The sequence below is a fragment of the Hevea brasiliensis genome, chromosome 2 (assembly GCF_030052815.1).
Source record: "Hevea brasiliensis isolate MT/VB/25A 57/8 chromosome 2, ASM3005281v1, whole genome shotgun sequence".
Taxonomy (NCBI): domain Eukaryota; kingdom Viridiplantae; phylum Streptophyta; class Magnoliopsida; order Malpighiales; family Euphorbiaceae; genus Hevea; species Hevea brasiliensis.
The window spans coordinates 82894291-82911494 of NC_079494.1; positions in this window are offsets into that span (position 1 = coordinate 82894291).

Below are 17204 nucleotides of genomic sequence, written 5' to 3' on the forward strand. Positions count from 1 at the left end.
TAGTGAACAAATTGACCAAAGTTGGAAAAGTGCAGGTTGCCCTGCACAAACTGACCAAATGAACAGTGTTTGTTCATTTGGTCATAACTCGAGCTAGGCAGGTCCAAATAGCCTGAAATTTTACCAGTGGTTAGATGAGATATAGACCTAAAACTTTCATGAAGGACACAAACCCAAATTCTGCCAGCAACCAAGTCATTTGGCCACCTCAACTTGGTGACCCAAAACTGCCAGCACCAAATTTGCCCAGAAAATCTGGGTTGTTTCCAATCCGGCAGCCATGGTTCAAATGGCCATAACTTGAGCTACAAAACTCCAATTGGGGTGATCCAAAAATGAGAATAAACTTAAGAAAATAAGGAACATTTTCTATGAAGGAAGTTTTGCCAAATTCTAATAGTAAAATTACCAATGGAACAGTGCAACTAGGAGCATCAAAACTGAAAATTTGACAATTTTGCCTAAAAGACCTAAGTTTTGAGAAAATAACCAAAACCAACAAGTTTGGTGACCAAAATGCGGTATGTGGGTAAAGTTGGAATTCCCATACCTATTAAGCCTTAGAAAGTCAATAATTTGACTTGAATAGTGCAGTGAATAGTAATCCGAAACACAAAATTTCAAGAACGTCAAATGTAGCACGTTAGAGCTAGGGAAAAGTGAAGTTAAATTTATTATTGGATTTATGCTAAGTTATGGTAATGAAACACTGTGAAATTGTGTGTTTCAGTGGAAAAGAATACCGGGACAGAACCCGAGGAGTCGAGTCAAGGCCAACAGGCGACTCGTTTGAGGTTTGTGCACAACGTATATTTTTTATAATTATCTTCTGCATACTGTTTTGAATAATGTGAAATATTGAATTATGGCATTCTTATGATGTTTGATTTAAAATTTGAAAGTTATTGTGTATATTTGAAATGAAAATGTTTAGCAAATTGTTAAGATAAGTTTTGAAACCACAGTGTCATGACCATATATTTGGACACCTCACTAGCACGACTAGTGGGAGTAATTAGTTTCGAATTTTGATTCCTTCTCTAGAGAAGTGTTGAGGTGTGCCAGTAGAAGAGGATGTGAATGGATATCCATATATTTGAGCTAGCTAGCCTTGTGATGTGATTTCTCTTTACCCTCTGGCTATTGAGATTCTATTTGTTTCGAATGGCATGATCTAACTGTGGATTTTATGAAATGTGTTTTGATTCTTCGAAATGAACTTGGTTTGCATTAAAATTTCATAATTCATGTTTTGTGTTTAATGCTCATGTTTAGTCAAATTTTTGAATAAATGTGATTTATATTCTGCATAAAGATTATTTTAGTATGTTGTGCACCACTGAGTCCTAGTACTCAGTGATAGCTTTTATTGCTGTCGCAGATACAGAGACTAGAAGAGCAGCAGACTGAGCTGCTAAGGATTAAAGATCATTCTGCTTGAAGTTATCGGATATAATTTATACCCCAATTGTAAATATTTCTTTTGATGTATATATTGCACATAAATGTATGGACATGTAAAAATGGGTCTTGAGCAGTTTGTATAAAATTTGTATAAAGTTGTAATATATATTGTAGTTTGAAATTCTCTTAATGTAAATTTTGTAATGATGTATCTAAATTGCTTTGTTTCTAATGAATTACGAATGGAACTATTTTATTTAATTTGAATGAAATGGATTGCTAGTATTTTGATGATCATTGGATAGGGGATTTGAAATTTGAAAGTTGATAAATGTGTTGAGAAATTGATTGAGATTGAGTATAAAATTGAAGCAGTTGTTGAGGGAAATTTTTAGAAGTGCTTTTTACAGGTATTTGAAGAACTGTTTTCTCAAAATACAGAGGGAACTCTATCAAAATTTTTATAAAATTTGCGTAAAAATAAAATGGGCCAAAAATATTAACTCGTTTTAATTTTAACTAAATGTTTTAAGTACTTATTAGAAAATGCTCACCACTTATCAAAAGTAAGAAAATTGTTTTAAAATCCCTTGTAGGGTTCTTAATGAATTATCGGTAGGTGAAGTTCGGTAGTTCATTAGGTATTCTACGGGATCATGTTATGCCTTACAAAAAGGTAAGGTGTGACATCCTTACCCTTTTGAGTCCCTTAAGCCCGATATTATAAAATCGGACCTTAGAGTGTTATACAAGGTTCTAAAAATTTATACATATCATAAACATCTTATTCTAGGCCTTTAGAAACCATAAAATCATGTTTTGGAACCTTAGAAAAAGAAGAGAGAAAAAGTCAAGCAGAACCCACTTCGTCTACCTAAGTCCTAAACTTTGGTTGTTGAAAGTCCTAAACTTCGGCTACCAAACTTGGAAATTTTCTAGATTTTTCGAGAAACTATATGCTTCGGCTACTGAACCTCTGACTTTAGATAGCTAAACCTAGAAATTTCTAGAATTCTCAAGTCGAAAACCTGCAGATTCCTTCTCCCATCAACACCAAAACTCATTTCGAAGTTTTAAAATTCAATCTCATCACATATACACATCTTTGGGGCCTAAAACAATTGAAAACATACTTAAAACCCTTAGACATTAATAAAAAAACTCAAATCCTAGGTTTCCCCCAAATCCAACATGGCATATACATGGATTTCTTCAAATCCATCAAGGGAAACAAGCCATTTAGGGCCCATAATACATAAACATAACTATTCTAACTATAAAACATGCAACTTTAATAGAAGATCACAAAACCCTAACTCTAGTATGAATATATTTTGTCACACCCTACCCCTCTGTAAGGCATAACATGATCCCGTAGTATACCTAATGAATTACCAACTCCGTCTACTGATAACCCATTAAATATACTACAAGGGATTTTAAAAACTTTTCTTACTTCTTTTACAGTGGTGAGCACTATTTACAGGTGTTAAAAACCTTTTTGATCTGAAGTGATAGAACTAACACATTTGAATTATTTGGAGTATCTGTAAAAATTTTGGCAAGGTGCGATTTGTATTTTGGACAAAACAGTTCTTGAAAAACTCAGAAAGCACTTCAATATATTTTCAAATCTCAACTCCAACATTTTTATCAACACAACACATTTCTCAAGTCAAATCCAGTGATTTTCAAAGACTAAGATACAAAGATATAACACAATTTTTACAAGCCAAATAACTCATAATTATTTTACAACTTTATCAGACAACTTAAATTTACAATCGCTCAAAACCAAGAACAAAATATACATACAGTGAATATACATTACAAGATTACAAATGCCACATGTGGTATACTCACTATACCCAAAAATCTCTCATTGGCGATACTAGCGACCTAGCTCACGCTGCCTGCCTCTCTCTACCGCGACAAAGAATAAAGCTATCACGAGACAATGTCTCAGTGGTGCACAACATTTACCAAATACAAATTTTAAATCACAATTCATAAATCATATCAATAGTGGATACTTAAAACCATAGTTAAATTCAGGACAATAAATGTCAACAAGAATTTAAACTCCATTTGTTAATATCACAATAATTTTCAATAAGTCGATCATGGTTGAATTCAATAGACAGATATGTCAATAAGAGTTTAAATCAATTTCACAATCTCACAATACATAATAACACAATTCGATCAAATAATCAAGAATACAGTGTTGCCAATCTATAACACAATTTAGGCCATGACACAATTTTTCCATATATGCCGTGTTGTACACCACGACAAGACATGCTCACCCCAATAATCGAAATCAATGAGGGAGGAAGCTAGCTATATAATGAGAACTCATCCATACTCACCTCGGTGGGAAGTCAATGAGGAGGAACATAATCATACTCACCCCGCACTAATAAGTCAAAGAGGGAGGAATAATCACACTCACCCCATTAATGGAGGAGGAACATATTATCAGTGTCATGCCAATTGTGAGTCAAAACAATTCCAAAGTTATAATTTTATTCACAAAATGGCAACACAATTCGTAATTCACTTCAATTTCCACAAAAACCATTTACAGTGCTTTTCAATCAATAAGTATCCATCAAATACCATTCAAACAATTTTTCACAGTTTCAAACCATTCACAATGTTTTTCAATCAATAAGTGTCCACCAAACACATTTCCACAATTTAAAACAATGATATGCAAATAGTCAATATTTATTTCCATTGAAAATAATTCAAAAGAAACAGTTGTTGTGCACAAACCTCGATGATGTCCCCTGATCTGGACTCAGTGTTTCCTTCCCTTTTCCTGAGTCTTTGGTAACTGAGAAACACAATTTGAAGTGTTTCAGTACTAATTTAAACTGTCTCTATCGATGGTGTTTGGTAAATAATGCACTGGACTCAATTATTCACTTAATCACCTAATATACCGACCCTCGTTGCGTTTTAGGTAAATTAGGTTTTAGTGTCGTTAATATGTCACATTCGATAGGGTTTTAGGTTTGGTACGTTTTGCCAAACTCATTTCCTTGTTTAGTGCATTTTAATGCAACTTGCTGGATTCCGGGATACTGGTTTGACCTAACCGGACGATCTAGTTCCCTCGGTTTTCGGGTCTCGGTCGAAACTACAAACTTGTAGATCTAGGTCTTATTGCACGCGGTGCAAAATTTCAGGTCAATCCGAGTTAAGTAGACCAAGTTATGGTCATTATACTATTGCTGGTCAAATGTCATCAATTAGGTCATTTTTTGGTCAATTTGGTCAACTTTGGTTCGGCCAGTTTTGGACCTGAACTTGTGCAAGCTATTTGACTTGCTTCTGGTCATTTCTGGGCTTTGGTGTCTTCATAAGAATTTTAGGTATGGGTCTTAACTATTCATGGTTAAAATTTCAGGTCAATTGGACCTGTTTTGAGTGAGTTATGGCCTAAATACTCACTGCTGCCCAAATGGTCAGTTTTAGGTCTCAAGTGTACCTAATCCGAATTGGTCATTTTCACATCAACTTGCAAGCAGAATTTTGGTATGGTTTCTCAATGAAAGTTGGCACATTTTGTGCCTAGTTTCACCTCAAATTGGTCTCTTACCAATTGAGGTTACACATTTCAGGTTATGGGCTAAAATGTACACTGCCCTCAATATGCATTTCACACCCCACTTCAAACACACATATACCTTGCAATTTGGTTCACTTCCTACCAATCTGTTTTGGTACATTAACCACAGTATAATCTACTTTACATTAACATTATTTTGGGCAGATTACCATTACCCTCAACACACCAAATATAATTCACATTTACAATATCTCAATACCATTACATACACACCTAAACACCACTAATTCTCACATACACTTTACACAATAATTTCATACACATATCCTTCATTCCTTAATGCCACAATTCTGCCAACACTCCCATGAATATACACATTTATTCAAGTGTCCCCAAGGCTGCCCAAATTTGTCCTTCAACATCAAAGTGCTGCCCAAGTTACCAATTCCCATCCAAGTGCATAAATCACCATATAAACATGAAATAATTCACTAGGTTATTAATTTACCATGATCAACATTATTTCTCATCAATTATATGCATAATAAATCATCAAATGTGTGACCCCATGGCTGTCCAAAAATGGCTATCTCAATAACTATTTAAACTTCAAAATTTCCTTCACAAAACCAACACCCATAACATGCACACAAAACTTAACAAAGCTATCTTCAAAATTATGAACTTACCTTATGCTTGGAGTTTGTTAAACCTTGCTTAAACTTCTCAAATTTAGTATCAAACTCTTCCTTGTGATGAGTAGACAAAGTTTCATGAAGGAACTTAAGAGGTTGGAGTTGAAAATGGAGAGTTAAGAGAGCTTGCATGAAAAATGGCCATGGTGGTTCCCATTTTCTTCATTCACGGCAATGTTGATGAAATGAGGAAGATGAAATTTTCTGCCTTGGATAATGGATGTACACCTGCCCCATAATGTGTTTATTTTATTCCCTTAGTGGTCCACTTACTCTAATTAATTCATATTATAAGTTACTTTCACTTAATCCCACATTAAACCCTTAATTCTCACTATTTACTTTAGGTACCACTAAATTAATTTTTCATTTTATTTTCTAAGTGTAATATTATTTATTTTTAATGGATATTTAAGTCAAAAGACACTTCGGGATGTCAAATGACCATAATGCCCCTGTTCGGGTTGCATTCCCGATTTTTCGGTAACACCGGGTTTTGTCCGTTTTTCGATTTCTCACTTTTCTTTGTACTAATTATTTAATTTTTCTTTGATCTTTCTAATGATATTTATTCTTCAATAAGGGTCTATTTAAGTCCCAAAACTGTTTTCCGGGTTCCGCGATCCGGAGCTAGTCAACGGTCCACGCCTGGTTTCCCACCCATCGCTAGGTTTCCCGGCTCACTTAACTTGGTTACATTTCTTTGCTATTATTTTTCCTTTATTTTTCTTGTATTTCCTTTTCTTGTATTTCATTATTTTATGTCTCCTCACTCATATTGAAGTGTGGTTCTAGGCATCCTAGCTGTCCGGACGACCAGTCACCGAATGAGAGCACTACCGAACTTAGGGGTGTTACAATTCTCCCCCCCTTAAATAAATTTCGTCCACGAAATTTTACCCAATAGCTATCTTACAATAGTCATACGTTTATTTTCTCCTTTCTATATGATCGTATAATCTTCTTTTCCTCAAATTTGTATAAGACTTTTAACAATCTAATACAACGTTTAATTTGTTTGTATAATACTAATCTCCTCTTACTATTGTGTTGTCTAATATTTCGGTTCACGTTCCTTCTTGAATGACCCTTGAGGTCATGTTAGAATCATTCATCTAGTCATTGGTCCTCTGACCATTCTAGTCCATAGTCTTCCTCACATTCGTAATATTTCTTTGTTATATATGAATCAACTGTTCAAATTTCTACTTTCATAACTCTTTTTATCTGTCAATATTCTATAACTTACTTCCTTTGGTACTGAACTATAACCTTTCGATATTCTAACTTTTGAGTTTTAGATCCCTAAGTAGGATTTTCAAACTTATTCCTAACAATTAAATTCTGTCCTGGCATAACTATACCAAAACAGATGCCGTTGGCAACTATTCTTATCTAGGTATACTATCGGGTAGTACGTAGCTCTATACAATAATCTCAAGTCAGTACTGTAATCTGCAGCTTACAGTATAAACATAAAGAATATTGCATAGTTACTACGATACATTCCAATAGATCAGACTTTCCTATCTTTTATCCTTTTTGAATTCATTGATATTCGAATCTTATTCTGATTACAATATCCATTAGCAATTTCTAACAGTAACCTCCATGCCCTTATCAAGAGTAATTCCATTACTGCATCTTACTTTTACGTCCTCTTGCCTTACATTAAGTAGGCTCACTAATTAGCTTTATAATTTATGGTGTGCTAGAAAATACTTTTCGCCGATAAACTCTTCCAAAACTAATTTCACTTATTATCACAATCCTTATCTTAAGGACTAATCACTAATGCATCAAAATTTATTCCCCTGTAAAGGAATAACAACAGAACATGTAGTTCTAACACTAATATAAAAGTATGCAAACTCCAGGTCAAACAATACATATATATATCTTAGTTGCTAATTGAGAAGGTACCAGCAATAATGTCAAAAGTCTAAGTCTCTTTTCTGTCGTATAGCGTATACTCTAGTTGAAGCATCACCCTGTTTTGGCTGATTCACAGTAGTCTGACTTCTAGGTGTACTACCCCTACCTCTACCTTTGCCTCTACTAGCGATGGTGAACTATTTGGGGTAGAAACTTGGGTTGATCCCTTTGGTGTAGTAAATGATCGAGCGACTGGATTTACACAATCCCTAGCAAAATGACCAGTCTCTCCACAGTTAAAACATGCTCCTACGGCTCTATAACATACCCCACTATGTGGTTTACCACAAGTTTTACAAAGTCGATCTGACAGCGCATTTCTGGGTTTCTGTTGAGTTTGCTGATCGGATCGAGGTGGTTTCTGTCCAAAGATCTATCTCTAGGACTTCTTACTATCTCTGTTGTATCCCCAAAGTTTTCCTCTTTCCGGTAAAACCACTAGAACTCATTCTCTTGACTTTCCCTCTTTTTGTCTTCTCGATTTCTTTTTCAGAGCCACTTGATTCAATTCTTTCTAATTCTAGTGCTTGAGAAATAAGTTCGGAGAAGTTATTATGTTTGAATCCAACCACTTGTAATCGATACTAGGCTTCAAGCCGGTTTCAAACCTCTTACATCTCTCCTTGGTAGAAAGTAGACTTCTTGCATAATGGCTTAGGCGGGAGAATTCCCTTTCATACTCGACCACCGATCGCCCCTGTTTGGACTTAGGAATTCTTGCGACACGGTCTACATAAGCATCGGGGACATATTTTTGCTGAATTCACGAGGAAGTCATTCCATGTTAGCACTGCAGTTCTACTGCAGTGGGGAATGGTTTTCCACCAGATCATAAGCATCCCCGTAGCAAAGATCTGAGTATTCAAATCTAAGCTCCTCTGTGCAGTGCAGTTTCTTGAATACCCTATCCAACCTTTCTAACCACTGTTCAGCTTCTAGAGGATCTATTGTGCCGTTAAACTCTGTAGCCCCATACTTCATCAATTTGTCATATTGTCTAGCGGAGACCGTGGTTGTACCACCGAGTCTGTATTGGGGCTTGAGTAGGCACATTACCATCCATTTGTTGGAACATTGCGGCCGTCTGTGGCTGAGCGACTGCGATGCTGCGGTGGTGCTCTTGAACCATCGACATTATGTAGGCATGGGTCATCCCCTAGCACCTCAGCCTCTATCGATTGATCGAATGAACGATCACCCTCTTCCATAATCAATTCGATGATTTTAGACCTCCTGTACAATGATACAAGGAGAGTTCCTCCCGTTAGTGTATTTTTATAATGTAATGTCTTGTATGTATCAAACAATGATATTGAGCGGTTGTGCTGTGAAGAAAGAATATTCAAGTAACAAGTGAAAGCAATTTAAAAACTTTGCTCGATACCACTAAAACATGTCACACCCTACCCCTCTGTAAGGCATAACATGATCCGTAGTATACCTAATGAATTACCAACTCAGTCTCGATAACCCATTAAATATACTACAAGGGATTTTAAAAACTTTTCTTACTTCTTTTACGATGGTGAGCACTATTTACAGTGTTAAAAACCTTTTTGATCTCAGTGATAGAACTAACACATTTGAATTATTTGGAGTATCTGTAAAAATTTTGGCAAGGTGCGATTTGTATTTTGGACAAAGCAGTTCTTGAGAAAACTGTAAAAGCACTTCAATATATTTTCAAATCTCAACTCCAACATTTTTATCAACACAACACATTTCTCAAGTCAAATCCACAGTGATTTTCAAAGACTAAGATACAAAGATATAACACAATTTTACAAGCCAAATAACTCATAATTATTTTACAACTTTCTTGTACAACTTAAATTTACAACCGCTCCAAAACCAAGAACAAAATATACATACGGTGAATATACATTCTGATTACAAAATGCCACATGTGGTATACTCACTATACCCAAAAATCTCTCATTGGCGATACTAGCGACCTAACTTTCTGCCTGTCTCTCTACTGCGGCAATAATAAAGCTATCATTTGAGACAATGTCTCGATGGTGCACAACATTTACCAAATACAAATTTTAAATCACAATTCATAAATCATATCAATAGTGGATACTTAAAACCATAGTTAAATTCGGGACAATAAATGTCAACAAGAATTTAAACTCCATTTGTTAATATCACAATAATTTTCAATAAGTCAGATCATGGTTGAATTCAATAGACAGTATATGTCAATAAGAGTTTAAATCAATTTCACAATCTCACAATACATAATAACACAATTCGATCAAATAACTGAAGAATACAGTGTTGCCAATCTATAACACAATTTAGGCCATGACACAATTTTTCCATATATGCCGTGTTGTACACCACGACAAGACATGCTCACCCCAATAATCGAAATCAATGAGGGAGGAAGCTAGCTATATAATGAGAACTCATCCATACTCACCTCGGTGGGAAGTCAATGAGGAGGAACATAATCATACTCACCCGGACTAATAAGTCAAAGAGGGAGGAATAATCACACTCACCCCATTAATGGAGGAGGAACATATTATCAGTGTCATGCCAATTGTGAGTCAAAACAATTCCAAAGTTATAATTTATTCACAAAATGGCAACACAATTCGTAATTCACTTCAATTTCCACAAAAACCATTTACAGTGCTTTTCAATCAATAAGTATCCATCAAATACCATTCAAACAATATTTCACAGTTTCAAACCATTCACAATGTTTTTCAATCAATAAGTGTCCACCAAACACATTTCCACAATTTAAAACAATGATATGCAAATAGTCAATATTTATTTCCATTGAAAATAATTCAAAAGAAACAGTTGTTGTGCACAAACCTCGATGATGTCCCCACGATCTGGACTCGTGTTTCCTTCCCTTTTCTGAGTCTTTGGTAATCGAAACACAATTTGAAGTGTTTGATTACTAATTTAAACTGTCTCTATCGATGGTGTTTGGTAAATAATGCACTGGACTCAATTATTCACTTAATCACCTAATATACCGACCCTCGTTGCGTTTTAGGTAAATTAGGTTTTAGTGTCGTTAATATGTCACATTCGATAGGGTTTTAGGTTTGGTACGTTTTGCCAAACTCATTTCCTTGTTTAGTGCATTTTAATGCAACTTGCTGGATTCCGGGATACTGGTTTGACCTAACCGGACGATCTAGTTCCCTCGGTTTTCGGGTCTCGGTCGAAACTACAAACTTGTAGATCTAGGTCTTATTGCACGCGGGGCAAAATTTCAGGTCAATCCGAGTTAAGTAGACCAAGTTATGGTCATTATACTATTGCTGGTCAAATGGCATCAATTAGGTCATTTTTGGTCAATTTGGTCAACTTTGGTTCGGCCAGTTTTTGGACCCGAACTTGTGCAAGCTTTTTGACTTGCTTCTGGTCATTTCTGGGCTTTGGTGTCTTCATAAGACTTGTAGGTATGGGTCTTAACTATTCATGGTTAAAATTTCAGGTCAATTGGACCTGTTTTGAGTGAGTTATGGCCTAAATACTCACTGCTGCCCAAATGGTCAGTTTTAGGTCTCAAGTGTACCTAATCCGAATTGGTCATTTTCACATCAACTTGCAAGCAGAATTTTGGTATGGTTTCTCAATGAAAGTTGGCACATTTTGTGCCTAGTTTCACCTCAAATTGGTCTCTTACCAATTGAGGTTACACATTTCAGGTTATGGGCTAAAATGTACACTGCCCTCAATATGCATTTCACACCCCACTTCAAACACACATATACCTTGCAATTTGGTTCACTTCCCTACCAATCTGTTTTGGTACATTAACCACAGTATAATCTACTTTACATTAACATTATTTTGGGCAGATTACCATTACCCTCAACACACCAAATATAATTCACATTTACAATATCTCAATACCATTACATACACACCTAAACACCACTAATTCTCACATACACTTTACACAATAATTTCATACACATATCCTTCATTCCTTAATGCCACAATTCTGCCAACACTCCCATGAATATACACATTTATTCAAGTGTCCCCAAGGCTGCCCAAATTTGTCCTTCAACATCAAAGTGCTGCCCAAGTTACCAATTCCCATCCAAGTGCATAAATCACCATATAAACATGAAATAATTCACTAGGTTATTAATTTACCATGATCAACATTATTTCTCATCAATTATATGCATAATAAATCATCAAATGTGTGACCCCATGGCTGTCCAAAAATGGCTATCTCAATAACTATTTAAACTTCAAAATTTCCTTCACAAAACCAACACCCATAACATGCACACAAAACTTAACAAAGCTATCTTCAAAATTATGAACTTACCTTATGCTTGGAGTTTGTTAAACCTTGCTTAAACTTCTCAAATTTAGTATCAAACTCTTCCTTGTGATGAGTAGACAAAGTTTCATGAAGGAACTTAAGAGGTTGGAGTTGAAAATGGAGAGTTAAGAGAGCTTGCATGAAAAATGGCCATGGTGGTTCCCATTTTCTTCATTCACGGCAATGTTGATGAAATGAGGAAGATGAAATTTTCTGCCTTGGATAATGGATGTACACCTGCCCCATAATGTGTTTATTTTATTCCCTTAGTGGTCCACTTACTCTAATTAATTCATATTATAAGTTACTTTCACTTAATCCCACATTAAACCCTTAATTCTCACTATTTACTTTAGGTACCACTAAATTAATTTTTCATTTTATTTTCTAAGTGTAATATTATTTATTTTTAATGGATATTTAAGTCAAAAGACACTTCGGGATGTCAAATGACCATAATGCCCCTGTTCGGGTTGCATTCCCGATTTTTCGGTAACACCGGGTTTTGTCCGTTTTTCGATTTCTCACTTTTCTTTGTACTAATTATTTAATTTTTCTTTGATCTTTCTAATGATATTTATTCTTCAATAAGGGTCTATTTAAGTCCCAAAAATGTTTTCCAGGGTTCCCCGCAGTCCAGGGCTAGTCAACGGTCCACGCCGTGGCTTCCCGGTGCGGTCACCCATCGCTAGGTTTCCCGGCTCACTTAACTTGGTTACATTTCTTTGCTATTATTTTTCCTTTATTTTTCTTGTATTTCCTTTTCTTGTATTTCATTATTTTATGTCTCCTCACTCATATTGAAGTGTGGTTCTAGGCATCCTAGCTGTCCGGACAGCACTGGTCACCGGAACAGCAGAACGCACTACCGAACTTAGGGGTGTTACATATTTCCCAAAACTCAACTTAAAATTGAAGGAACGGAAGTGTGAAAAACACAAGTTTATACCATTGAATTCAAAAATTTTCACCTAGGGTCACATGTATCATGCAAGATTTATTTTTATCTATTTGATTTCAATGATAAACAACATATTAAAACTCTTTTAATATGTTTTTTGGATCTGTATTTGCCATTTAAGATTTTAAAATTAATCAGATTAATTTTAGAACCCTAGATTAAATCAAGAACGATTACACTAACCTCTTGATGCACTGCAGCGTGTCTGCGCCTTTGAGATTCGTCTTCAGGGCTCCAGATGTTGTCCCTCTAGCTTGTCCACACCAAGAACACCTATGGCAGCCCTTGAACAGCCTCTAAAGCTTTTTCTATTAATTAGAAATTCAAGTTCTGCCTTTTAAGAGATTAGAGATGTAAACAGGACACTAGAAACAATTTCTAGTGTTCTTAATTCAAGAGATTGATGGCTAATCTCTTTGAATTGATGAGAGATGAAGAGAAATAGCTGGAGAGGCTCAAAGTGGCGTGACAAATGAGAGGAGAGGCTGCTGGTTATTTTTTCTTTTCATAACCACACTTAAATAGCTAGGTTAACACATTAAACCCTAGCCACATGTCACCTTTTGATTAGCTCTAGGTTTAAGTGACCCAATCACATTGTGCCAAGTGTCAAACCTATATTTAATCTTGATTTTAATCATCTTACATGATTAAAAACATTTTGCAAGCTTATGTGTAATCCCATGTGTCACCATCTCATGGTGCCACGTGTCACACTGTGAAATGACCAAAATGCCCCTGTGTCTTAATTTTGAGTTCTTAACTCAAAATAATTATTTTCTTCTTCTAATTAATTTATATCAAATATAAATTAGTTAATTAATCTCTATTAATTAATTTCTCATCAATTAAATTCATATTTAAACACTTTAAATATAAATTTAATTTATACTACACATCCAATAATCTAGATTTGGTTTCAAGTCATGCTAGGGACTTTGCAATTTAATTGCAAACCAAACCTATTTAATTAATCAATTAAACTCTTTAATTAATTAATTAAATCATATTTAAATAGGTGATAACTTGTGTATGTGTGTGACTTACTAGGCTCATCACTAATTGGCAATGAGACATGATATCAACTCTTAATATCATCAGAACTCTTTCTTACCATAAATGATTTCTCTAAATCATTTTATGAACCTCATAGACCATGGTTAACACCTAGCATAGCATGCCATGGCCACCCAATTAGTAATAAGGTTTACCTTAAATGAACCTATAATCATATGTTACCATGCACTAGAATCTCTCTGTTACAAAGTCCCAACTCAAGCTGGAGTCATGGTTTATGTCAAACTCCATTTGCTATGAATATTATGTTCTCTTTTTATTCCAGTTCTTGATTAAAAAGATTTTCTCATCAGAAACTCTTTTCTGAATAACTCTATCTGTCCTGGCAAGGAACTTGAAACATCAAGAACAATTAAATGAACATAGGATTTTATCTCTATTTACTTAGAGGAACAGATTCCATCTTGATCAACACCTACCTCCATATATAACTAGTAGGAGCCAACACATGCCCATATACCCATACACAGTACAAGTATGAAAGCGATTAAACTCAAACTACCTATATACAAGATAAGCTGTGCTATCTCAGTCTAAAGATTATATGCACTGATATGATTTATGACAAAACATTGACAAGAGTAAACTCCATGTGCTTGTCATAAGTGTCACTGGTTCGGCCTACTTATCATTTATAAGTGCCTATCATGTTTGTTATATGGCATGAGACTCACCATTCCATCTTATTTATATCTCATATAAATAACTTGGGAACAAACATGAATACAATCTTTCTGGATAAGTCATGTCCTTATTATGAAGTATCCTCGATTGTGAACCTATTTATAATACTTTGTACTAGAAATATTGTCACTCATATTCTTAACAACTTAAGAATAATATTTCTAACAAAATATCAATGGACCTTTTCTATTACACATAAATATATTATGTAAACGGAAAAGTGGAAATGCCTTTTATTAATAAAATTATGTACAAGATACATACTAAATGATATACTCTAGGGCATACTACTAACAATCTCCCACTAGCACTAGAGCCATTCATTACAATATCTTAGACCCATCTTCTCAAGATGTCAGTCTAACTGAGCTTGTGACAAAGGCTTAGTGCATGGATCAGCTGAATTTTTTCAGCTGATGTTATTTTTCTGCATGGCTATATCGCCTTTGCCCAACTATATGTCTGATAATGTGGTAGTGCCTTTCTATGTGTTTGGATTTTGGGTGAGACCTTAGTTCCTTAGCTCAGATGATCGCTCCATTGTTGTCACGGTGTAGTGGAACTAGCGACTCAATGGAGGGAACTCTTGTAAGTTACATCACGAACTTCTTTATCCAAACGACTTCCTTTGCGACATCGATGCGACAATATACTCGACCTCTGTAGTGGAATATGCGATCGTGCTCTGTTTGGAACTCTTCCAACCATCGCACCTCCATTACAAATGAACACATATCTAGAGGTAGACTTTCTATCATCGATATCTGATTGGAAGTCAGAATCAGTATAACCATCTAATTGCAAGTCTCCACCTCCATAAATCAAGAATAAATCCTTAGTTCTTCTCTAGTACTTAAGGATATTCTTGACTGCTATCCAGTGTTCTAAACCTGGATTGGATTGATACCTGCTAGTCAAACTAACAGCATATGCGATATCTGGCCTAGTACACAACATTGCATACATTAAACTTCCAATAGCCGAAGCATATGGAATCCTGGCCATCTTATCTCTTTCTTCAGGTGTCTTTGGAGACATCTCTTTAGAAAGATGGATACCATGTCTCACTGGTAACAATCCTCTCTTGGAATCAAGCATGTTAAACCTCTTTAACACCTTTTCCAAGTATAGACTTTGGGATAAACCAATTATTCTTTTCGCTTTATCTCTATAGATGCGAATCCCAAGAATATAGGTTGCCTCCCCTAAGTCTTTCATGGAGAATGTATTTGACAACCATACCTTTATAGTTGTCAACATACCTGTGTCATTACCCATCAATAGTATGTCATTCACATATAAGACAAGGAAAGTGATAGCACTGTCACTAACCTTCTTATATACACATGGCTCATCCTCATTTTTGATAAAACCAAAGGATTTAATGGCTTCATCAAAATGGATGTTGCAAATCCTCGAAGCTTGTTTCAACCCATAAATGGATCGCTTTAGCTTGCATACCTTGGAACCATCTTGGGATTCAAATCCCCTAGGTTCTTCCATGAAAATGTTTTCTTCAATGTATCCATTGAGAAAAGCTGTTTTGACATCCATCTGCCAAATCTCATAATCATAGTATGCAGTTATTGCTAATAAAATCCTAATTGATTTAAGCATGGCAACAGGCGAGAAAGTCTCCTCATAGTCTATTCCTTGCCTTTGGCGAAACCCTTTCGCTACTAGCCTTGCTTTATAGGTCTCTACCTTTCCATCAGAACCAATTTTCTTCTTGAAAACCCATTTGTTCCCTATAGGTACAATACCTTCAGGTGGGTCAACAAGATCCCAAACTTGATTCTTATACATGGAATCAATCTCGGATTTCATAGCATCAATCCATTTTGAAGAGTCTATATCTGATATAGCTTCTTCATAGGTAAGTGGATAATCTCCATGATCTACTTCTTCATGAGTAGACAACTCTTGTTCTTCTTCATGAAGAAAACCATATCTCACTAGTGGGTGAGATACCCTAGTTTTCTACGAGGAACAGCTGTAGATGTTTCATCAACGGGTATAGGTTGACTAGATGGATCTATATCCATCTGATATGTTGGTTGGTCAGAATTCTCCAATTCTAACTCTATTTGCCTTCCTTTGCCTCCTTCTTGAACAAACTATTGTTCAAGAAATGTGGCATCTCTACTTATCACAACCTTTTGTGAAGTAGGCAAATAAAAATAATATCCAAAACTATCTTTTGGATATCCAACAAATCGACCCTTTTCTGATCTGGTCTTCAATTTATCAGTGTTCAGCTTTTTGATATAAGCTGGACAACCCCAAATCTTAACATGCTTAAGACTTGGTTTTCTTCCATGCCATATCTCATAAGGTGTGGAAGAAACTAATTTTGATGGAATCCTATTCAGAATATACAAAGCTGATTCTAATGCAAATCCCCAAAAGGAGATTGGCATATCAGTATAGCTCATCATACTACGTACCATATCCAATAGGGTACGATTTCTCCTTTCAGGTACACCATTCAGTTGTGGTGTTCCTGGAGGAGTCAGCTGAGAAACAATGCCATGCCCTCTCAAGTATTCA